The sequence below is a fragment of the Lissotriton helveticus genome, chromosome 7, assembly GCF_964261635.1.
Source record: "Lissotriton helveticus chromosome 7, aLisHel1.1, whole genome shotgun sequence".
Classification (NCBI taxonomy): domain Eukaryota; kingdom Metazoa; phylum Chordata; class Amphibia; order Caudata; family Salamandridae; genus Lissotriton; species Lissotriton helveticus.
In genome coordinates, this window is record NC_136068.1 from 997,700,544 (window position 1) to 997,725,650 (window position 25,107).

Genomic DNA, 25,107 nt, shown 5'->3' on the forward strand with positions numbered 1-25,107 from the left:
CCAGCTACACATAGAATTGGCAGAGTTCTTCAGGAAACTCAAGCTCAAGGCTTTTTTTGAAAAACAGACACCTACAGAACAAGCTCTGCACACCAATGAGACGGGCCTGAAATTGAAGTCCACTTTTTGCCCTCCCCCTCTTGTCTCCCCGGGGAGATAGCGACATTCGAACAAGCGGTTTACCTCCAAATAGAGCAGATCCAAGAACCCAACCCCTACAACAACTTCACTGCTAAGGAAAGAGAGACCATGCGTAATCTCCAGAATAATACCAACATTGTCATAAAACCCGCTGACAAAACGGGAGGAATAGTTGTACAGGACAAGACTGATTACCCCAACGAATGCCGACGACACCTCAGTGACGAGAGGAACTGGATACAACTCAGTGGAGACCCCACAGAGAGACTCAGAAATACCATCTCCTCCTTTGTTGATACAGCACAAACAAGGAAGCACATTTCCAGACAGGAAGCAGAATACTTGTGCGCAAAAAAAGTAAAAACACCGTACTTTTATGCTGTACCCAAAATTCATAAGGAGACCAAGCCACCCCCAGGATGCCCCATAGTGTAGGGTATAAACTCCCTGTTGGAGCCTCTATCATGCTTTTGTGATTTCTACCTGAATCCCTTAGTACAAAAATCTTGCACATACATCAGGGACACCTACGCAACCTTATCCAGGACATGAGTTTTGACCCCAACAAGCAACTCCTGGTGGGACTAGACATAGGAAATCGTTATACCAGCTTGCCACAGGATGATACATTACAAGTGCTTGAACAAATATTGGAAGGCACTACATGGGAATACATCACCCGTAGAGATTTCATCCCACAATGTGCCAGCTTGCCTTCAAAGAAAATTACTTCAAATTTGAGGGGTACTTATTCCTCCAAACAACGGAACATCCATGGGCAGCACATTCGTCCCCAGTGTGGCAGGTCTGAATGTGTACCATTTCAAAACTACCCACATCCTGCCCCCCCACAACCTATTTAGTCCTCGCGTCAAGTTTTGGCGATGTTACATCAACAACATTCCAATGATTTGGACAGGGACAGAAGAACTCCCTAGCCACCTTTTTATTATGGCTCAACAGCTGGGATCCATATTTGCAATTCGCCAGCTCTACCAGTACCACTAGTTTGGCTTTTCTGGGTCTTAAAATCGAATCCAAAGAAGGTCATTGTAGACCATGACATACTACAAGCCAACAGCCAGGAACTCGCTCCTGAACTTCGAGAGTTTCCACCCTCGCCCACATAGGTAAAATCTTCCCTACGGGCAGTTCCTACGTATAATAAGACACTACAGTACAACCCAAGACTACCAGGCACAGGATGAAGAATTCCGTCTTGTCTGAGTTCAGTTTCAGATGGCTGAGACTCATCCATTCAGCGACGTCCTTCATTCCTTCCTGGAGGTTGGCTCTGGCGGTGGTGGGGTCGTTTGTGAGGTAGAGGATCAGCTGGGTGTTGTAGGCGTAGGAGATGATGTTAAGGTTGTGTTGTCGTGCGATGGCTGCGAGGGGGCTCATGTAGACGTTGAAGAGGGTGGGGCTGTGCAAGGATCCTTGCGGAACGCCGCAGATGACCTCGATGGCCGCGGAACGGAACAGGGGAGGCAGACTCTCTGGGTTCTTCCGGCGAGGAACGAGATGATCCACTCCAGGGCCTTCCCTTGGATTCCGGTGTTGCTGAGGCGCTGTATTAGTGTGCGGTGGCATACGGTGTCGAAGGCTGCTGAGAGGTCCAGGAGGATGAGTGCCGTTGTTTCCCTGTTGTCGACCAGGGACCTGATGTCGTCTGTAGCTGCGATGAGGGCGGTCTTGGTGCTGTGGTTTGCTCGGAACCCGGACTGTGAGAGGACCAGGGATCCACTTGTCTCGAGGAAGGCGGAGAGTTGTTTGTTGACGGTCTTCTCGATGACTTTGGCAGGAAAAGGGAGGAGCGAGATGGGGCGGAAGTTCTTGAGGTATGTGGGGTCCGCGGTGGGTTTCTCCAGGAGGGCGCTGAGCTCTGCATGTTTCCAGCTCTCCGGGAAGGTGGCGGATGCGAAGGAGCTGTTAATGATGGATCACTGACAGAATATCGACAGTCACAATATCGAGATGACAAAATATCGAGGAAAAATATCGACTGCCAAAATATCGACTTCCTATCTTCTAACAGGTAAGTACAAAAATATCGACTCCAAAATATCGAGTGTAAAAAATATAGACTGTCAAAATATCGAATTTTTTAAATGTCTTAAAAGTAATTTAAAAGTAATATAATAATAAATACATTTATTTTTTACTTATTTAAAATACTTAAATAAACATAACATTAAAAAATAATTAATATAACTTTAAAAAATTAATTTATTTTTAATACATATATATATATATATATATATACATATTATTAACAAAACATATATACAATATTTTTACCGTAGGGTAGCAAGAGTTTTAATTTACTGTAACAACTCCAGTGAGTGCAACAGAAGGGAAAGCGTTGGATAGCGTAGGGGTAAAAATTACTATTCCCACTCCAGAGAGTGCAACAGTAGGGAAAGAGTTGGATAGCATAGGGGTAAAAATTACTATTCCCACTCCAGAGAGTGCAACAGTAGGGAAAACGTTGGATAGCGTAGGGGTTAAAGTTACTATTCCCACTCCAGAGAGTGCAACAGTAGGGAAAGCTTTGGATAGCGTAGGGGTAAAAATTACTATTCCCACTCCAGAGAGTGCAACAGTAGGGAAAGCGTTGGATAGCGTAGGGGTAAAAATTACTATTCCCACTCCAGAGTGCAACAGTATGGAAAGGGTTGGATAGCGTAGGGGTAAAAATTACTATTCCCACTCCAGAGAGTGCAACAGTAGGGAAAACGTTAGATAGCGTAGGGGTAAAAAATAATATTCCCACTCCAGAGAGTGCAACAGTAGGGAAAGCGTTGGATAGCGTAGGGGTTAAATCTACTATTCCAACTCCAGAGAGTTCAACAGTAGGGAAAGCGTTTGATAGCGTAGGGGTAAAAATTACTATTCCCACTCCAGAGACTGCAACAGTAGGGAAAGCGTTGGATAGTGTAGGGGTAAAAATTACTATTCCCACTCTAGAGAGTGCAACAGTATGGAAAGCGTTTGATAGAGTAGGGGTAAAAATTACTATTCCCACTCCAGAGAGTGCAACAGTAGGGAAAACGTTGGATAGCGTAGGGGTAAAAATTACTATTCCCACTCCAGAGAGTGCAACAGTAGGGAAAGCGTTGGAAAGCGTAGGGGTAAAAATTACTATTCCCACTCAAGAGAGTGCAACAGTAGGGAATGCGTTGGATAGCGTAGGGGTAAAAATTACTATTCCCACTCCAGAGAGTGCAACAGTATGGAAAGCGTTGGATAGCGTCGGGGTTATAATTACTATTCCAACTCCAGAGAGTGCAACAGTAGGGAAAGAGTTGGACAGCGTAGGAGTAAAAATTACTATTCCCACTCCAGAGAGTGCAACAGTAGGGAAAGCGTTGGATAGCGTAGGGGTAAAAATTACTATTCCCACTCCAGAGAGTGCAAAAGTATGGAAAGCGTTGGATAGCGTAGGGGTAAAAAATACTATTCCCACTCCAGAGAGTGCAACAGTAGGGAAAACGTTGGATAGCGTAGGGGTAAAAATTACTATTCCCACTCCAGAGAGTGCAACAGTAGGGAAAGCGTTGGAAAGCGTAGGGGTAAAAATTACTATTCCCACTCCAGAGAGTGCAACAGTAGGGAATGCGTTGGATAGCGTAGGGGTAAAAATTACTATTCCCACTCCAGAGAGTGCAACAGTATGGAAAGCGTTGGATAGCGTAGGGGTTATATTTACTATTCCAACTCCAGAGAGTGCAACAGTAGGGAAAGAGTTGGACAGCGTAGGAGTAAAAATTACTATTCCCACTCCAGAGAGTGCAACAGTAGGGAAAGCTTTGGAAAGCGTAGGGGTAAAAACTTACTATTCCCACTCCAGAGAGTGCAACAGTAAGGAATGCGTTGGATAGCGTAGGGGTAAAAATTACTATTCCCACTCCAGAGAGTACAACAGTAGGGAAAGCATTGGATAGTGTATGGGTAAAAATTACTATTCCCACTCCAGAGAGTGCAACAGTAGGGTAAGCGTTGGATAGCGTAGGGGTAAAAATGACTATTCCCACTCCAGAGAGTGCAACAGTAGGGAAAGCATTGGATAGCGTAGGGGTAAAAATTACTATTCCCACTCCAGCGAGTGCAACAGTAGGGAAAGCGTTGGAAAGCGTATGGGTTAAAATTACTATTCCAACTCCAGAGAGTGCAACAGTAGGGAAAGAGTTGGATAGCGTAGGGGTAAAAATTACTATTCCCACTCTAGAGAGTGCAACAATAGGGAAAGCGGTGGATAGCGTAGGGGTAAAAATTACTATTCCCACTCCAGAGAGTGCAACAGTAGGGAAAGCGTTGGATAGCGTAGGGGTAAAAATTACTATTCCCACTCCAGAGAGTGCAACAGTAGGGAAAACGTTGGATAGCGTAGGGGTTAAAGTTACTATTCCCACTACAGAGAGTGCAACAGTAGGGAAAGCTTTGGATAGCGTAGGGGTAAAAATTACTATTCCCACTCCAGAGAGTGCAACAGTAGGGAAAGCGTTGGATAGAGTAGGGGTAAAAATTACTATTCCCACTCCAGAGTGCAACAGTATGGAAAGGGTTGGATAGCGTAGGGGTAAAAATTACTATTCCCACTCCAGAGAGTGCAACAGTGGGGAAAACGTTAGATAGCGTAGGGGTAAAAAATAATATTCCCACTCCAGAGAGTGCAACAGTAGGGAAAGCGTTGGATAGCGTAGGGGTTAAATCTACTATTCCAACTCCAGAGAGTTCAACAGTAGGGAAAGCGTTTGATAGCGTAGGGGTAAAAATTACTATTCCCACTCCAGAGACTGCAACAGTAGGGAAAGCGTTGGATAGCGTAGGGGTAAAAATTACTATTCCCACTCCAGAGAGTGCAACAGTATGGAAAGCGTTGGATAGCGTAGGGGTAAAAATTACTATTCCCACTCCAGAGAGTGCAACAGTAGGGAAAACGTTGGATAGCGTAGGGGTAAAAATTACTATTCCCACTCCAGAGAGTGCAACAGTAGGGAAAGCGTTGGAAAGCGTAGGGGTAAAAATTACTATTCCCACTCAAGAGAGTGCAACAGTAGGGAATGCGTTGGATAGCGTAGGGGTAAAAATTACTATTCCCACTCCAGAGAGTGCAACAGTATGGAAAGCGTTGGATAGCGTCGGGGTTATAATTACTATTCCAACTCCAGAGAGTGCAACAGTAGGGAAAGAGTTGGACAGCGTAGGAGTAAAAATTACTATTCCCACTCCAGAGAGTGCAACAGTAGGGAAAGCGTTGGATAGCGTAGGGGTAAAAATTACTATTCCCACTCCAGAGAGTGCAAAAGTATGGAAAGCGTTGGATAGCGTAGGGGTAAAAATTACTATTCCCACTCCAGAGAGAGCAACAGTAGGGAAAACGTTGGATAGCGTAGGGGTAAAAATTACTATTCCCACTCCAGAGAGTGCAACAGTAGGGAAAGCGTTGGAAAGCGTAGGGGTAAAAATTACTATTCCCACTCCAGAGAGTGCAACAGTAGGGAATGCGTTGGATAGCGTAGGGGTAAAAATTACTATTCCCACTCCAGAGAGTGCAACAGTATGGAAAGCGTTGGATAGCGTAGGGGTTATATTTACTATTCCAACTGCAGAGAGTGCAACAGTAGGGAAAGAGTTGGACAGCGTAGGAGTAAAAATTACTATTCCCACTCCAGAGAGTGCAACAGTAGGGAAAGCGTTGGAAAGCGTAGGGGTAAACACTTACTATTCCCACTCCAGAGAGTGCAACAGTAGGGAATGCGTTGGATAGCGTAGGGGTAAAAATTACTATTCCCACTCCAGAGAGTGCAACAGTAGGGAAAGCGTTGGATAGCGTAGGGGTAAAAATGACTATTCCCACTCCAGAGAGTGCAACAGTAGGGAAAGCATTGGATAGCGTAGGGGTAAAAATTACTATTCCCACTCCAGTGAGTGCAACAGTAGGGAAAGCGTTGGAAAGCGTATGGGTTAAAATTACTATTCCAACTCCAGAGAGTGCAACATTAGGGAAAGAGTTGGATAGCGTAGGGGTAAAAATTACTATTCCCACTCTAGAGAGTGCAACAATAGGGAAAGCGGTGGATAGCGTAGGGGTAAAAATTACTATTCCCACTCCAGAGAGTGCAACAGTAGGGAAAGCGTTGGATAGCGTAGGGGTAAAAATTACTATTCCCACTCCAGAGAGTGCAACAGTAGGGAAATACTTGGATAGCGTAGGGGTTTAAATTAATATTCCAACTCCAGAGAGTGCAACAGTAGGGAAAGCGTTGGATAGCGTAGGGGTAAAAATTACTATTCCCACTTCAGAGAGTGCAACAGTAGGGAAAGCGTTGGATAGCGTAGGGGTTAAAATTACCATTCCAACTCCAGAGAGTGCAACAGTAGGGAAAGAGTTGGATAGCGTAGGGATTAAAATTACTATTCCAACTTCAGAGAATGCAACAGTAGGGAAAAAGTTGGATAGCATAGGGGTTAAAATTACTATTCCAACTCCAGTGAGTGCAACAGTAGGGAAAGCGTTGGATAGCGTAGGGGTAAAAATGACTATTCCCACTCCAGAGAGTGCAACAGTAGGGAAAGCATTGGATAGCGTAGGGGTAAAAATTACTATTCCCACTCCAGTGAGTGCAACAGTAGGGAAAGCGTTGGAAAGCGTATGGGTTAAAATTACTATTCCAACTCCAGAGAGTGCAACATTAGGGAAAGAGTTGGATAGTGTAGGGGTAAAAATTACTATTCCCACTCTAGAGAGTGCAACAATAGGGAAAGCGGTGGATAGCGTAGGGGTAAAAATTACTATTCCCACTCCAGAGAGTGCAACAGTAGGGAAAGCGTTGGAAAGCGTAGGGGTAAAAACTTACTATTCCCACTCCAGAGAGTGCAACAGTAAGGAATGCGTTGGATAGCGTAGGGGTAAAAATTACTATTCCCACTCCAGAGAGTACAACAGTAGGGAAAGCATTGGATAGCGTATGGGTAAAAATTACTATTCCCACTCCAGAGAGTGCAACAGTAGGGAAAGCGTTGGATAGCGTAGGGGTAAAAATGACTATTCCCACTCCAGAGAGTGCAACAGTAGGGAAAGCATTGGATAGCGTAGGGGTAAAAATTACTATTCCCACTCCAGCGAGTGCAACAGTAGGGAAAGCGTTGGAAAGCGTATGGGTTAAAATTACTATTCCAACTCCAGAGAGTGCAACAGTAGGGAAAGAGTTGGATAGCGTAGGGGTAAAAATTACTATTCCCACTCTAGAGAGTGCAACAATAGGGAAAGCGGTGGATAGCGTAGGGGTAAAAATTACTATTCCCACTCCAGAGAGTGCAACAGTAGGGAAAGCGTTGGATAGCGTAGGGGTAAAAATTACTATTCCCACTCCAGAGAGTGCAACAGTAGGGAAAACGTTGGATAGCGTAGGGGTTAAAGTTACTATTCCCACTCCAGAGAGTGCAACAGTAGGGAAAGCTTTGGATAGCGTAGGGGTAAAAATTACTATTCCCACTCCAGAGAGTGCAACAGTAGGGAAAGCGTTGGATAGAGTAGGGGTAAAAATTACTATTCCCACTCCAGAGTGCAACAGTATGGAAAGGGTTGGATAGCGTAGGGGTAAAAATTACTATTCCCACTCCAGAGAGTGCAACAGTGGGGAAAACGTTAGATAGCGTAGGGGTAAAATATAATATTCCCACTCCAGAGAGTGCAACAGTAGGGAAAGCGTTGGATAGCGTAGGGGTTAAATCTACTATTCCAACTCCAGAGAGTTCAACAGTAGGGAAAGCGTTTGATAGCGTAGGGGTAAAAATTACTATTCCCACTCCAGAGACTGCAACAGTAGGGAAAGCGTTGGATAGCGTAGGGGTAAAAATTACTATTCCCACTCCAGAGAGTGCAACAGTATGGAAAGCGTTGGATAGCGTAGGGGTAAAAATTACTATTCCCACTCCAGAGAGTGCAACAGTAGGGAAAACGTTGGATAGCGTAGGGGTAAAAATTACTATTCCCACTCCAGAGAGTGCAACAGTAGGGAAAGCGTTGGAAAGCGTAGGGGTAAAAATTACTATTCCCACTCAAGAGAGTGCAACAGTAGGGAATGCGTTGGATAGCGTAGGGGTAAAAATTACTATTCCCACTCCAGAGAGTGCAACAGTATGGAAAGCGTTGGATAGCGTCGGGGTTATAATTACTATTCCAACTCCAGAGAGTGCAACAGTAGGGAAAGAGTTGGACAGCGTAGGAGTAAAAATTACTATTCCCACTCCAGAGAGTGCAACAGTAGGGAAAGCGTTGGATAGCGTAGGGGTAAAAATTACTATTCCCACTCCAGAGAGTGCAAAAGTATGGAAAGCGTTGGATAGCGTAGGGGTAAAAATTACTATTCCCACTCCAGAGAGAGCAACAGTAGGGAAAACGTTGGATAGCGTAGGGGTAAAAATTACTATTCCCACTCCAGAGAGTGCAACAGTAGGGAAAGCGTTGGAAAGCGTAGGGGTAAAAATTACTATTCCCACTCCAGAGAGTGCAACAGTAGGGAATGCGTTGGATAGCGTAGGGGTAAAAATTACTATTCCCACTCCAGAGAGTGCAACAGTATGGAAAGCGTTGGATAGCGTAGGGGTTATATTTACTATTCCAACTCCAGAGAGTGCAACAGTAGGGAAAGAGTTGGACAGCGTAGGAGTAAAAATTACTATTCCCACTCCAGAGAGTGCAACAGTAGGGAAAGCGTTGGAAAGCGTAGGGGTAAACACTTACTATTCCCACTCCAGAGAGTGCAACAGTAGGGAATGCGTTGGATAGCGTAGGGGTAAAAATTACTATTCCCACTCCAGAGAGTGCAACAGTAGGGAAAGCGTTGGATAGCGTAGGGGTAAAAATGACTATTCCCACTCCAGAGAGTGCAACAGTAGGGAAAGCATTGGATAGCGTAGGGGTAAAAATTACTATTCCCACTCCAGTGAGTGCAACAGTAGGGAAAGCGTTGGAAAGCGTATGGGTTAAAATTACTATTCCAACTCCAGAGAGTGCAACATTAGGGAAAGAGTTGGATAGCGTAGGGGTAAAAATTACTATTCCCACTCTAGAGAGTGCAACAATAGGGAAAGCGGTGGATAGCGTAGGGGTAAAAATTACTATTCCCACTCCAGAGAGTGCAACAGTAGGGAAAGCGTTGGATAGCGTAGGGGTAAAAATTACTATTCCCACTCCAGAGAGTGCAACAGTAGGGAAATACTTGGATAGCGTAGGGGTTTAAATTAATATTCCAACTCCAGAGAGTGCAACAGTAGGGAAAGCGTTGGATAGCGTAGGGGTAAAAATTACTATTCCCACTTCAGAGAGTGCAACAGTAGGGAAAGCGTTGGATAGCGTAGGGGTTAAAATTACTATTCCAACTCCAGAGAGTGCAACAGTAGGGAAAGAGTTGGATAGCGTAGGGATTAAAATTACTATTCCAACTTCAGAGAATGCAACAGTAGGGAAAAAGTTGGATAGCATAGGGGTTAAAATTACTATTCCAACTCCAGTGAGTGCAACAGTAGGGAAAGTGTGGGATAGCGTAGGGGTAAAAATTACTATTCCAACTCCAGTGAGTGCAATAGTAGGGAAAGTAAATACTTCATATATAAATATAAATAACATAAATAGTAATACCAATTACAAATTAATTAAAATATTTTACAATTGTATAAAACAAATTAAAATTATTTAATTATAAAAATTACCTACTAATACTAAATAATTACCTATTAACAATAAATTAATTTACAATGTAAAAAATATTCAATTAATTTTAATTACCAACTATATTTTAATTAATTACCTATTAATAAATAATTAACAATTAATTCTAAATAAATACCAATAAATTAAATGACATAATTAATAAATTATAATTAAATTACTTCCCACCCTATTCCCCTATAAACCCACAACCCGCTACAGAAAATAAATTAATGAAATTAACATATTTATCAATTAATCAATTACAATGATTTACCAATTGTATTTTAATTAATTACCAATTATTATTTAATTAACAATTAATTCAAAATAGTTAACACAAATAAATTACCATATTTAATTATTTATAATCAAATTACTTCCCACCCTATTCCCCTATAAACCCACAACCCGCTACAGAAAATAATTTAATAAAATTAACATATTTATCAATTAATCATTTATAATGAATTACCAATTATATTTTAATTAATTACCAATTAATAATTAATTAACAATTAATTCTAAATAATTATCAATAAATAAATTTAAATATTTAATTATTTAAATTACTTCCAACCCTATTCCCCTATAAACCCACATCCCGCTACAGAAAATAATATAATAAAATTAACATATTTATCAATTAATCAATTATAATTAATTACCAATTATATTTTAATGAACTACCAATTAATAAATAATTAACAATTAATTCTAAATAAATATCAATAAATAAATTAACAAATTTGATTAATTATAATTAAATTACTTCCCACCCTATTCCCCTATAAACCCACAACCCGCTACTGAAAATAAATTACTAAAATTAACATATTTATCAATTAATCAATTATAATTATTTACCAATTATATTTTAATTAATTACCAATTAATAATGAATTAACAATTAATTCTAAATAAATATCAATAAATAAACAAACATATTTAATTAATTATAAATAAATTACTTCCCACCCTATTTCCCTATAAACCCACAACCCGCTACAGAATTATATTACACAAAAAATATTAACTTACCTTAAATTCGATATTTTTGTTGTCTATATTATGTCTAGTCGATATTATGTCCATTCTATATTTTTGATTCGATATTATGTCCATTCTATATTTTTGATTCGATATTATGTCCATTCTATTCGATATTAATTTTTCTAGTCTATATTTTTGTTGTCTATATTATGTCTAGTCGATATTATGTCCATTCTATATTTTTTACTCGATATTGTGTCTAGTCGATATTAAAAACTCGATATTTTTACTCTATACCGTTAATGATGTCCCGGAGTTGGGGTGTGATGATGGAGTCGGCTTTGTTGAAGATGTGGTGTGGGCAGGGGTCGGTGGGGGAGCCGGAGTGGATGGTGTTCATCGTGTGGGTTGTGTCTTCGGTGCTGACTGGGGTCCAGTTGCAGAGGGTGGTGGGGGGCGCTGGTTCGGTCATCGGCGCAGTTGGTGAGCCACTGTGTGAGGTTGCGGGCTGCTTCGTTGGGGTCCCTTGTGTTGGTGGGAGGGTTCTGGCTGAGGGAGTTGGAGAGTTGGTTGGCGGAGATCTTGCTCCAGCTTCTGCGGGGAACCTGTTGCGGGTGGTGGTGGTGGGTCGTGGTTCTCCTGAAGTTGAAGTGGACGCAGCTGTGATCGGTCCAGTGGAGTCCGGTGGTGTGGCTGAAGGAAATTTGCTTGCTGGAGGAAAAGATGGGGTCAAGCGTGTGGCCGGCGTAGTGGGTGGGGGTGTTCACCAGTTGCTTGAGTCCTGAGATCTCATCATCACTAAAACGTGAGATATGGTTTTCTATATGGGATACAAGCACCCTGACGTAAGAACCCTATATATGATCGTGAAGGGACACCACTTTTACATGACAGGCTCACAATGGAGGAGCCACGGTCAAAGTGAAGACCTCAGGAAGTCCCCAGAATAACTAATGAGCAAATTACAAACCCCCCCCAAATACGATGTGATTCCTGTACTCAATCCCTACGTACGGTTATATACACACGCATTTTGTGTGACTTAAACCCACATGCACTCACTCATATTCCAACTAACTTTCGGATATCCCAGGACACACTGAGGGTCCAATCCTGTGCACTCTGATTACCTGGCACATGTTTTCAATTCACTATGGGTAATATCCCGATGCATATTGACACATCATTCTACACAGTAGCTTTAAGGACACATCTAGCGTTCCTAACATGTGCACGCTGATTGATGTAATATCCCATGTTTACAATCTACTTAACGGGCATACTTTCACAACCCCCCTTTGTCTTAGTTTAACATACGCCAACGGAGACCTTTGGTGTCTATACGGCCCGTTCCACGTGATCAGCACTCAGCCCGGGAGGGAATCGCTCCTTGCATCTAAACAAAACATTCTTTTTAATATACTTTTTCCAGTCCAGGCATTCACAGGCATATAATTATTAAATTTTACCAATTTTAAAATACAACTCTTTTCAACATAAATGTATTAAACATAGAGCCATCTAAGCATGAACAGCAGTCTATGTAGTCTCCCTTTAGTGTCCATACTACGAGGAAGTTCAGGAGAATGGGAACACCTGATAACTATTACTGACACGCCCGCTTGGATATAAGGCACCTGGCGTGACACAACAGTATTTAAAACTGCCTCCGAGCTGCCGGTCCATATCGACGGAATCTCGGCAGCAGGTTGCAGTAGGTGTGGAAGGTTAGCCAGAGATCTTGACTAAGTAAGTGGGGCACTGGGGCATGGGCGTAGGAAGTGTGGGGGACGCGGGGGACATATCCCCCCAGATTTTGTAGTGGGGGGGGACGCAGGGGACAAGGGGGGGCAGGGGAAGAAGTAATTTTCCCTTTATCTTCTGTTTGTGGCAGGGCCACCGGTATGTCAAAGCGCCAGTGGTTTGATGTGCTAATGGCCCTCTACTTGACCTCTGACCTTCCCTATTGTTGTGCTGCAAAAGCTACAGGAATGTTTTCACACCTCGCCCTTGCCTCCTCTGCCTCCAGTCTGCACTTCCAGCACAAAGGAAGAGAGGTAGTTTGTTGATTGCTGTCTGCAGGGCCGGCTTTCCATCTCGGTGGGCGCCTGAACAGACTTTTTTATTTTGAGTTATGCAGGAAAGCAATGCTGGTGTAATGCTTGTTAAGGGACTCAGATGTACGCCGCTCTGAGTACATGAGATGTAAAATGTGCTACGTGAAGCACAGCTAGTGCACTATACTTAAACCAATAGGACTTCTGGAATGAAATGCAAAAAAAATGACATCTGATGCTCTATAAGACATGAAGACAAAGTATTAGCAGGTTAGGCCCTTGTGTATCAGACCTTCACAAAGAAAAGGAGCACAGATGCCCAGAGGTGATATGAATGGAGAGTGGCTTCTTGAGTGGGAGGCAGGGCTCGAGTCGGGGTACCAGGTAGGTGGACGGTGTCCCCCCACTTATTTTACCGGAAGCTCGATAACTGGAGCAATTGGAGCCACACATTCACTCTTTGGCCACTCTGGGGAGAGATCGGAGCCCATTTAGAATGCTGCTCACGCGCTGGCTTCTCTGAGGCAATCGCATCTAAGGGGTGAGCGAGGGGAGGCATTGAGTCTGATGGTGCAAGTCACCTTTCATGACGTCACTTCCTGTCATAACGTCAGCGTCCCCCCCACTTCTTTTTTTAGGACTTGTGACCTGGTGGGAGGATATGTTCGGTTGCTATGATTACTTAGCAGTAACATTTTGCCTAATAGCCTAACTGTCTGCCTGCTTAGACAACGCATGGATGGCATGCTAGGTACTGGTGGCTAGAAAGTCTAGATTGTAAGACAGAGGTCCTGGGTCTCGAGGGGAAGTCTGGGCACTCAGGCATGTCCCAGGGTGTCCCCTCACCATTTTATCCACTTTTGTAGTTTTTAATATTGTGCAAACTTGGCCGAAGGGGATCACAGTGCTTCATGTGAACACAAGATTATAGTACACAGTGTCAGATTCATGTGTTTTTACCAGGTACGGGGAAATATAATGCTTTACCCAGAGTCACAGCATAGTGAGCCAACAACGGGACTTTAACCTGAGTGCCCAGTTGCAAAGTCAGAAGCTCTATGTGTTAGGCCACATCTGGTATCCTGGCCACTTGAATTAGTCCGATAGCAGACTGTATATGCATGGAAAGCGGCTTAAAATAAAGTCCATACCAGACTGTACACACCATGACAGAAGTGGGAAACTGGTACGGGCAGACTGTACACACCAGAGCAGCCGTCTAAATGAAGACAAGCCCCAACAGTGTAAAAAGGGTCAAAAAATAGACTCCATATAAGGGATGGCAGTTCAGACACACAAGTAGGCTGTACACCAGCAGAGTAGCGTAAAGAGAGATAAGGGCATAATGTACATAGCACACATGGTATCTGGGACCAACTGGCCTGAAGGGCGTTTTTTTTACTTGCACTGGGGTCCATGACACACTGATAGGCCTCTGGCAGAAGGAGAGGAGTGTAGATAGGCACAGGCAGACTGTCCACCACTGTAAAGTAAGACAGTATTGGTCAGGACAGCAGTGTAAAGGGGGAAGGCTGTAAAGTTAAAACTTTGGCAAGCAGACTGTTCACAATAAAATGTAAAGGCATGAAAAACGGCGAGACATGGAAGGCTTGTACATACCAAAATTACAGAAGCTGTGTTTTCAGCCACAGTACTTTTCCTCAATTTCCTGTGATGGACGCTTGGGTGAAGGCAGTGCTGTTCCTCCCCCATATCTGAGGGTTGCTCTTGCGAGGGCCCTCGGGCTTGTTCTCAGAAGCCCGAGCGTGTACGGCTGCTTAGACTAGCTGTTGTTGCACAGCACAAGCACTGGTACAGTGGTGGACTCGGGGCCCAGCAACAGCGCTTGCTGCATGTGCAGAGGCGGAGAAGGCATCCTCAGTGGGACATACGTATTGTCCATGTACATCCATCCACAAGCATGTGAGCGCATTTGTCCATCTTCTATTTTCACGATGTTGTGGAAATGGAAGAGGACAGCGCATGAATTTTGGTCAGAGGCAAATGACGCCACCTGAACTTGGTGCCCGATGCAGTGGCACCGGTCGCACCACACTAAAGTCAGCCTTGGCTGACTGCATACTGCCCCTCCTCAGCCCAGACCCTACCTCATTTGACTGTTTCACACTGCGCAATTCACCCACTCAAAGTCTAATGTTTTGTGGGAATGTTTATTTTGAGCAGTTGAATCTTGCCCTAGAACATGACAACAATTAGCATCAAACATAGTCTAAGCTATCTTGCATTATGTTGTGTCAGATGTGTTGGTCTGTCCTAATATTTTACATAAATAACTATTTAAATACCACTATTTTGTCTTGTTTCTTTTATAGCTCTACCCAACCCAATCCAGGGTGTTGGAGCGCTTTAAATCACACATACACATTTTACATTCACAATAAACCATATGTGTGTAAATCAGTTTACAGAATGCGTTACATAAGATAGTGAGGGTTACAAGGTGTAGGAGTCACATTTCCTTTCCTTTATAATTCTTGGTGCTACATTATAAGGGTTACAATTCATGAACTGCAAGTAAATGAAGGATCCCTATGTTAAAATGAATAACCCATAAAAGAAAAATCCGTCATCTGTATATCACATGATGTGCTTTGTGTGAGACATATTAAACCTCTGTGCTACATTGATTAAAAACTGGGACTAGACAAATCAATTGTTTCTCCAGCAAGAGCATTCACCTTCAGAGTAATCTTACTACTAATATCATTATTTCCTGAGATTTACTGAGTACATAAAGATCACTGCACCAGGTGCCTTAACCCCATAAGATATTTTAAAATGCAGACTTTCTAACCAAGAACCAGAACAGATATAGAGCCATGTTTCTCCTTGTTGCCAATTTCTTTCTGGCAGAGTTTTAATAAATAAATGTATAAGTGGAGGCCTAGTCTTTGCACCGAGGTTGCATCACTTTTTGGCACAACTTCGATGCAAACTCTAATTTGTTAAATATTGTATGTGCTCAAATGTACTCATGATATACCTGCTTAACATATGTGAGGTCTTAGAATCTCATGTGATTTATTTCTGATATCATTTCCTGTGAGGTCATGTGTTGTGATGTCACGTGCGATGTCATGCGCTGTGATGTCACTTACATACGGCCTAACTTGGTTTGTGCCCCACTTCTTTTTTTTTTTTAGGACTTGTGCCCTGTTGGGAGAAGTATATCAGAGAACTGGTGTTGGCGGTTCCCTTGCTCAAGCTCAGCTCAGCAGCAGGAGGCCAGAATCATGTCTGTGGTCGGCAGCACTAGGTTGCTGGCAGACCCTGAAAGGCTGTTACTTGGAGTACAGGGGGGGTCATCTAAGGAGCCCCCAGTACTTGGGACCATTCTTCTAGCACCAGAGTCAGTGTTGGGGTATGATTTCAACACATTTGATGCAAAACATGACCAGGTCCAGTACAGCCATTATTTAGTTAGACATCTCATAATAACTGATGTCCTACTAGCGAAGTATAATGGTACACCAGTAGTCAATTGTGGATGTACCAAATACTTGCCAGAGCCAATTTAGGGCAGAGAGCCCAGTTGCTGGCATCCTGATTAGCAGGATACCAGCAGACTACAGTCAAAACACACTGACCACAGGCAAAAAGTGGGGGTAACCATGAAAGCAGATCCTACTTTCCTACATGCCCCAGCTCAAAATGTAAGGATGAGGCTAACCAGGCCATTTGAGGCTTCATTCTCTTAGTGGAAATATCTGGAAAGTCCATCTTTGTTGACATAGTTTCTCCCAGGTCTATGTTCCACTGAAAAGTCCATCCCCTGTAGGGAAATGGACCAACTCAAAATTTGAGTTTTTCACCATTCATCTGTTTACGCCATAAGAGTGGCTTATGGTCTGTCTGAACAATCAAGTGTGTGCCAAACAGGTATGGCCTCAACGTCTTCAAGGTCCAGACCACGGCAAAGGCCTCAGAAGCTGATCAACGCTTCTCCCTGGGGGTCAACTTTCTGCTTATAAAAGCTACTGGTTGATCCTGGCCCTCTGCATTAAACTGTGATAAAACTGTACCTATCCCTATCTCAGAAACATCTGTATGGACAATGAATAGTTTGGAGTAGTCTAGTCTTTGCAGAATTGGTGCAGAGCACATTGCCTGCTTCAGGTTATCAAATGCCTTCTGACAGCTAAATGCTAGATATGCTGCACTACAAGCTTCCAGACCTGTTAAGACTTTATTCACCAGACTCTGAAATGTGGTAGGTGCATTTTTTAAACCAAAAGTCATACAAATAAATAGATAATTTCCACTGGGGATTGAAAATGATGTTTTAGGTTTGGCATCCTCATTGAGTCTGATTTGCAAATAACCAGCAGTCAGGTCAAACGTACTGATATTTGTCTGGGGCCAAAGTTTCAATCAGTTCATTTGGCCTTGAAATTGGATGGGCATTAGCCCTAGTGACTGCATTGAGGCCTCTATAGTCAACACAAAAACTTGCCTCTTTCTTACCATCCTAGCTGTGAGATTTTGATACAAGGACTACAAGACTAGCCCAGAGGCTATCTGAAGCCTCAATGACTCCCAACTCTGGCATCTTTTAGACCACTGCCCTGATGCAGTCTCTGACATGGTCAGGCTGTCTGTAAATTTTACTCTTCACAGGCATGCTGTCACCACTTCATGGGTACACTAGGTGGTTTGACAGGGTGTCAGAGAAAAGAGACCAGAAAACTGAGAACCTGTCTACAATCAGCTTGCTGTTGATCAGTGAGGCTGTCTGCCAAGGCTACTCCTTCAACTGATCCGTCAACAGGGTCCTGAGAGAGGAGATTAGGGAGAAGATCACTCTCTTCCTCCTGTCCCTCATCAGTGGCCATGAGCCAGCACATGTCAGCCATGTTAACAAAATGTTTCAGGCGAATGACATGAAGTACCCTGTGGGGACTTCTTGGAGTACCTAGGTCAACTTGGGGCCACTCCACTTGTCTTAGAGAGCTGCTGGGGCCTCAGGCCCCAACACCCACACTTTCGGTCCTAGCCGGTAAACAGTAAGTACAGCCAAGTTTTCTGAAGCTCCTGGCTGGTCTCAAGGTTTTTGCTGGCCGCCATCATATACTCAGCCATGTGAGAACGCAGGCCCAGAACATAGTCTACTATGTCCTGTTTAGGAGGCTTGAGAGGTTGCTCCCATCCGTCTTTGACCATACTTAATGGACCCCTAACTAGATGTCCAAACAGAAGTTCAAATGGGCTGTAGCCCACCCCTTCTGAGGAACCTCTCCGGAGGGAAAGAGAAGGCAAGGTAATATGACATCCCATTTTCACATCAGCTTTTCTAGGAGTCCCATGATCATACCTTTGAGGGTCGTGTTGAACCTTTCAACAACCCCATTTCCCTGTGGATGGTAGGATGTGGAAAACATATAGTTTACACCACACACTCTCAACATAGCAGTGTATAGCTAGACATGAAGTTAGTACTTCGGTCTGACAGGACCTCCTTAGGGAACCCACCTCTGAAAAAGATTCCCAGGAGAGCCCTGGCCACTAGAGGAGCTGTAGCGGTTCTAAGGGGAATAGCCTCTGGATATCTAGTGGCATGGTCTACCACCACTAAGATAAAACTATGTCCAGATGCTGTTGGAGGGTTTAAGGGACCTGCAATGTCTATCCCTACCCTCTCAAAGGGAACCCTAACCACTGGCCGTGGGATTAAGGGGGCCTATGTAGTGCCGCCTGACTTACCACTGACTTGGCAGGTAACACCGGACTGACAAAACTCCTTGGTGTCCTCAGACATGTGGGGCCAATGAAAGTAAGAGACAAGCCTGCACCAAGTCTTGCTTTGCCCAAGATGTTCTGTGAAAGGGGAATGTCATGTGCCAGGGTTAATAGGAAACCCCTGGACTTCTTAGGTATGACCAAACTCCTGTTGGCACCAGGCTTGGGGTCTCTACTTTCAGAAAACAGGTGCCCTTCTTCCTGATAAGTTCTGTGGGACCTACTGAAATGTCCTGTTCCTCAGCAGCAGCTTGATGTTGAGTTGTTCAAGAGAGGGGCAGGCCTACTTCTCCAGACTGAAGTCTTCCCTTGAAGGACCCCTGACTGTAGTTGCTTTGTCTTGTCAGGCCAAGCTCCTCTGGTACAGTTACTTCACAAGTACTGAGATCATCTCCCTGAGGAGGCTGATTCTCATTGTAAGTCTGAGAGGAGGATACATCTTTATCCTTCTTGCTCCTTCTCTTGGGAGCTTGCTGGTCCATTTCTTCAGGATCCAGGGCTCCCTCAATGCCTAACTTCCTCGCCTCAGCCCTTGTGACAGCAAAGACACTGACTGAAATTCCCATAATTTCTGCATGAGTCCTGAACTCCACTTCAGACCAGGCTGAAGTTTCCAAATGATTGCCCATTAGACAGTCCACAGGTAGGTCGGAGGATGCCACAACTCTCTTTGGGCCAGTTAACCCTCCACAGCTGAGATTGAAATCTGCCATGGAATGATGGGGCATATTACCAACGTTAAGCGATATATATCGCTAATGATGCTTAGCAACGAATTTTTTAACGCTAAGCATCGTCAGAAATTATCGTAGATAAACCTTGCTATTATCAAGGTTTATCGCAAATGCGATAAAAAACGGCCGCAATGCATGAATATCGCTGAAAAGTCAGCGATATTCATGCATTACCGAGCTAATGCTCTTAGCCATGTTATCCACCTCCCATTGGATAACATGGCTAAGAACTGCTCAGGGCAGGTGTTAGTTTTTGGAGATATTTGCGCTTAGCGCGAATATCTCCAAAAGTTAGTAATAGGAGATAGCGATGTTAGCGACTGTTTCCAGTCGCTAACATCTTGGCACGCCCACTTTGCATGTCATTAGTGACAAATATCACTGACATGCAAAGTGGGGCCCAAGATGGTCGCTATCTCCTACTAGCTGTCGCTAACTGGTGTTAGTGACAGCTAGGTAATAGGGGGATAATTTTATCTCCGCTTTCTTGGCTTTTAAAGCCAAAAAAGCGGAGATAAACCCCCTTGATAATATGCCCCGATCTGTCTTGGTATTGTTAGCATTGGTCACTTGGTAAATCTGTCCAAGTAGAATCTGCTCCATGGACACATGTTTTTCTGTCACCATAGTGACACTGGCCCCTGTGTCTGTGTATGCCACATCTTCCTGAGAGGCTGTTGTCTGTATTAGTCCAAGTTAGTGGGACTTACAATAAGGGTGGCGAGCTCAGTGCCACCATCACAGACTAAAACAGCCTGAGTGAGCTGTCCTGACTAGGTCAGGACCCACTTTAGTACACAAGGTTAACCCAGCTAAACTCTTGGGGCCCTACTACTACCAGTGCTATTGCTAGGAGCACCAGGAGGTTTAGGAATAGTAGTAGCAGTATTGGTGCTAGACTTGGAGCAATCTGCATCCTTTGCCCTTTTCCCTTTTTCCCTACACAAATAGCACCAAGGTTTCTTGTTAGAGTAGGAACAGGAATGGGACCTACCCCCAGAGAAAGCTTTTTCAGGACCTTCAGAAGACTATTTTCTTTACATTTCTCCCCACCTTTCTCTTGGGCCTTAGAATAATCTTGCTTCTTCTGGTCAGCACCACCATGAGGCCTTTGTTGCACTCTGGTACAGACGCACTAGTCTGCCTTCTTTCCCAATACTTGGGGAGAGGTCAGATCCGAATCTACCATGTACTGGTGCAGTTGCTGATTTTGACAGTTGTTAAAGATGTGCTTTCTCACAAGAAAATTGCACAGTCCCTCACAATCATGCACATGTCCCAAAGAGCATTCAGTTTATTCTTCCTTTTTCATCCCATTTGCTTGGTGCATGAAGATGTAAGATTCAAAAACATGTTTTTTCACATTTGGTCTAATTACTCTGTGAATCGAAGCATACTTTTAAACTGTGACTACCTGCCAGCTTTTATCAATGTTTCACAACAAAACTATGCAATGTATTTTTTTAACAGAGTGTACGGTTCCCAGACAATGGTCGATTTGTATCGGGACACTGGAAAGTCCAAAAAGTTGTCCCTGTCCCCCCCAGAAATGTATTGTCTCCTACGCCCCTGCTGGGGAGCTTGTTTCCCAACATATGTGTGTTAGTCCACACGCCACGAGGGAACTTTGCTGTAATCCTCTGTCATTTTCTCTCTACTCTCACACACACAGTGTGACTGCATGTCTGGCCCCTCCACAGGATTCATGATGCACGCTCTGAAAGTATCAGTGTGAGCATTTTTTACTTTTTCTTTTTCCACTCACATCTTGAGCAGACTCAATTTGTTTATAGTTTAGAGCACAGTAGCGTATATTACCGACATAAGTAAATGGCCACCTTTTATGAGCATCACCTTCAGTTTCACTATCACCTTTTCTTCCGTATAGCGTACGGACACGACAAACATTTTCATGTGAAAACAGGAACCCATTCCCTCTAAATGCCTGTTTGTGTGTTTTTGTCTGTCCTTTTCTCCCCTGCAGGAATTGAGCAACTATAGGAATGCCTCCTCTCTGAATTAAATGCAGCTTACTTTGTGAAACACATATTGGTCTTATAAATCACATTAGACCTTCACTTTACTATTTTCATGCACATAGGTCCTGACGAAAGCCAATGTACTTAAAAATCTGGCTGAAACATGTAGACCTCACAGTATATTGGAGGCATAATCTAATCCCTATATATATCCGCTCTAGTTTTTAATACTGCCAAGGACCCACCATTAAACTTCTAAAAATTATTTTGGGACCCATTGAACAGTTTTTAAACTCACTCTTACTCACTTCACTGCACTCTCACTATACAAAATAAACGCTCCGCTGTAGTCAGGTGTAGCAGCACCCCCCAGGTGCACTTGGCACCTGTGGTGGGATCCAATCTTGAAGCATACCACCAACTGGTCTTCATAAAAAACTAAGGGGCATATTATCAAGACGGGTGTTAAATTATCACCTCTTTAGCAGCAGGAAACTGCCTCTAAAGCTGCGATAATGGGCTTGATAATATGCTGTTGAGAATTCCCATAGAAGCCCATGTTCACACCAGAATATGGGCTTCTATTGGAATTCACAAGGGCATATTATCAAGCCCATTATCGCCACTTTAGCGGCAGTTTCCTGCCGCTAAAGTGGCGATAATTTTAACGCTGTTTCTTGATAATATGCCCCCAAGTGTTATTTATCCCAGACATAGGCCCCTAGCTTCCAGCCAATATCTAATTTTCATTGATATTAATATTATCAGAAGCACCAGTGCTCATTAGATGAATAAGCTGGGCTGTAAAAAGTTTACCATGGACTCCAACTAGCCACTACCAATATTTAAACAGATCAATAAACAGATTGTTTACTCCAGCGGGGAGCCACTTTGCTGCTGAGGATCGGCATGGTCAGTTTGCGAAGCTGGTTCACTGGTATCATTCCGTTGTTGCCAGGTGCTTGAGTTAGGACTGGGTTTGCCGACTGTCCTTTATTTTTCAGACCAATCCCACAAGGTCTTCAACAAATAGGTCAACCGCCGGACCTTCTGCTCGTTTAGGGACTTCAATAATATGAATGCTATTGAACCATGAGTGGCCTTCATAGTCCTCTATGTCATTCTTTATGGTGGCAATTAACTCCTATGCTTCCGACATCCGAGGTCCCATCTTTCGGTGGTCTGCACTCACAAGCATAATTTCTTTAGAGACAGTCTATTCTGGTTTCCAATAGAGTGCGCACACCTTGAATTGCCATCATGACGTCATGGAGTGTGAGTGATTCAGTCCCTGGGGCCAATGAAGTTGCTGAGGAGTGCACAACCATTGGTTCTGCTCCATTAACTGCATCTTTAGAGAGCTCATACTTATCCAATTAATATTGGTGGACATTGCACACTCCCTTGCCCCCAGTCATAATAGCTGATTTCATAGGAGACATGCCCCAATGCAAGAAGATGGATCCCAATAAAAAACTAGGTAAACGGTCCTCAGCGGTAATCGCAGCTGCCTGCCACAATGTATGTACCTCAGAGCCTGTTGGTTTTCTGCCGATATCCCCTCTACTTCCCTTGCTCTACCTCGAGGTGGTATCAGGGCCACCAACCAGGTAGTAATGTGTTGAATTCTAGTCCCCAATACAGGCACTACATCTGTGCCAGGGGTGCCTCTAGGCATCATGCATGCAAAGAGGGCAAACATAGTTCAGTTGTAGGTTCACAAATCGTGCGGCCAGTTTAAGAGAGGTAGCTGGAGTGTGGGAGCCTCGGATTATACGTGCTGTTCCTTCAGAGTTGAGCAGAGTGGCACAGGAACTGAACTCTGGTGGCTGGAGAGGAGCAATCCTCTATCTGGTGGTGGCGTCCCATGGATATATGGTGACAAAAAGAGCAGCAGAGTGCCTTTAAGGGTATTAGAGACGGAGCAGGCACTGGGTACTCTGCCCAACCCCCATCAGCTTGGCAATCAGAGGCTCAGATCATTCCCACCTTCCAAACAGGGCAAAGATTCCTCATCCGGTGTCAGTGATGTAGGCCCAGCCCTCGGGTCCAAATCACTCTCTGGCAGCATCACCAATTGAGTCAGTACCTCCAGCACAGGAGGCCCCAGGATATATCCAGGGTCATGAAGAGCAGTGTGGAAGACCCCAACATACAGCTTATTCTGGGCCTCAAATCTGCGGGACAAACTCTGTCAATAACCGGCCTGGTAGAAGTCACACTGATCACACGGGCCTGGCGCCGGCTGTACATGCAGGATGTAGTGGTGCTTACGGGGCATTCACAGCTAAGCACATGCACCCGCAAGACTCGTTGGAGGGGCCAGTGTCCTCACCAGTTCAAAAGAACCCCCAGGTGACTGGTCAGTGGCTACAAGTCACTCTCTCCTCCCGGACATCACTCACCAGCACCGCCGACATCAAGACCATACTCAAGGCCGTGGCCCCATATAGACACACAGGTCCTATTCCGCCAAAGCATCGCAGGCAAAAAAAGCAGCTACATTTGCTGTGTCTCGCAGCTACCTAGATGCGTCACTTTGCAAATATGATGCAACATGGGGCATATTTTACCCTGCCGGTGCGTCACAAAAAGTGACGCACCGGCGACGCAAAAGTGATGCAAAGGCTCATAAAAAAGCCCACAGTTTTTTATGGCCTCCTTTTCCAATTCGATGGTTGAGTCATTTTTTTCCCTTCATCGTTTTTGTTTCACCTTGAAACTTAGACTGACCGGGACATGGAATACCCACACCTAAATCCTGCCTAGGGTTGGGTTTAAAGATGAGGAACCTATTCTGCATGAGGAACTTCCTCAAACGATCATCTTACTTCAGGATCAACTGGGTCAGGATCAAAGATATATATAATTGTATGCATGTTTCTTTGAAGATACCCTCTAACTTCTCCGCTGGAGTCACTTCAGTCGAGGTCATTTAGTTAAACTCACATGGTTCATTTTGTACTATCGCTCCCTTATTGTTTTTTAGATCGATCAGTACCTTCAGTATTACAGTCACATTATCATGAATAGAGTCAGACCCCCCTATAAGTTTTGTCAGTAGGGTCAAAACAGAAGATAGGATTCACTCTAAACAGAGTAATGAAGCAAAAACCTTTACCTCCTGATCCAGGAGGTTACGCAACCGATTATCAATATCGAAATCTGGCATTGCGGATATTTGAGATAATAAAAAAAGTATAGTTTGAGGGTATACTGCTAAAAAGTTGCACGCCAATTGGCAGTGAAGGAGGGGGTGAATCCAAATGCTGCGATTTATAGTCCTTATCTTGTGAACTACATTTCGGATGACCCCAACATACAGCTTGTTCCGGGACTCAAACATGCGGGGCACACTCTCAGTCAATAAGCGGCCCAGTAGAAGTCACACTGATCACACAGGCCTGGCGCAGGCTGTCCATGCAGGATGCAATGGCGCTTACGGGGGCATTCACAGCCAAGCACATGTACTCGCAAGACTCGTTGGAGGGGCCAGTGTCCTCGACAGTTCGAAAGAATCCCCAGGTGACTGGTCAGTGGCTACAAGTCTCTTTCTCCTCCTGGACATCACTCATCAGCACCGCCGACATCAAGGCCATACTCGAGGCCGTGGCTCCATATAGGCACACAGGCCCCACTCCGCCAATTCCGCCAAAGCATCACAGGCATAAAAAAAATCAGCTACACTTGCTGTGACTCGCAGCCCCCAGATGTTAGGGTTGCATGTTGTT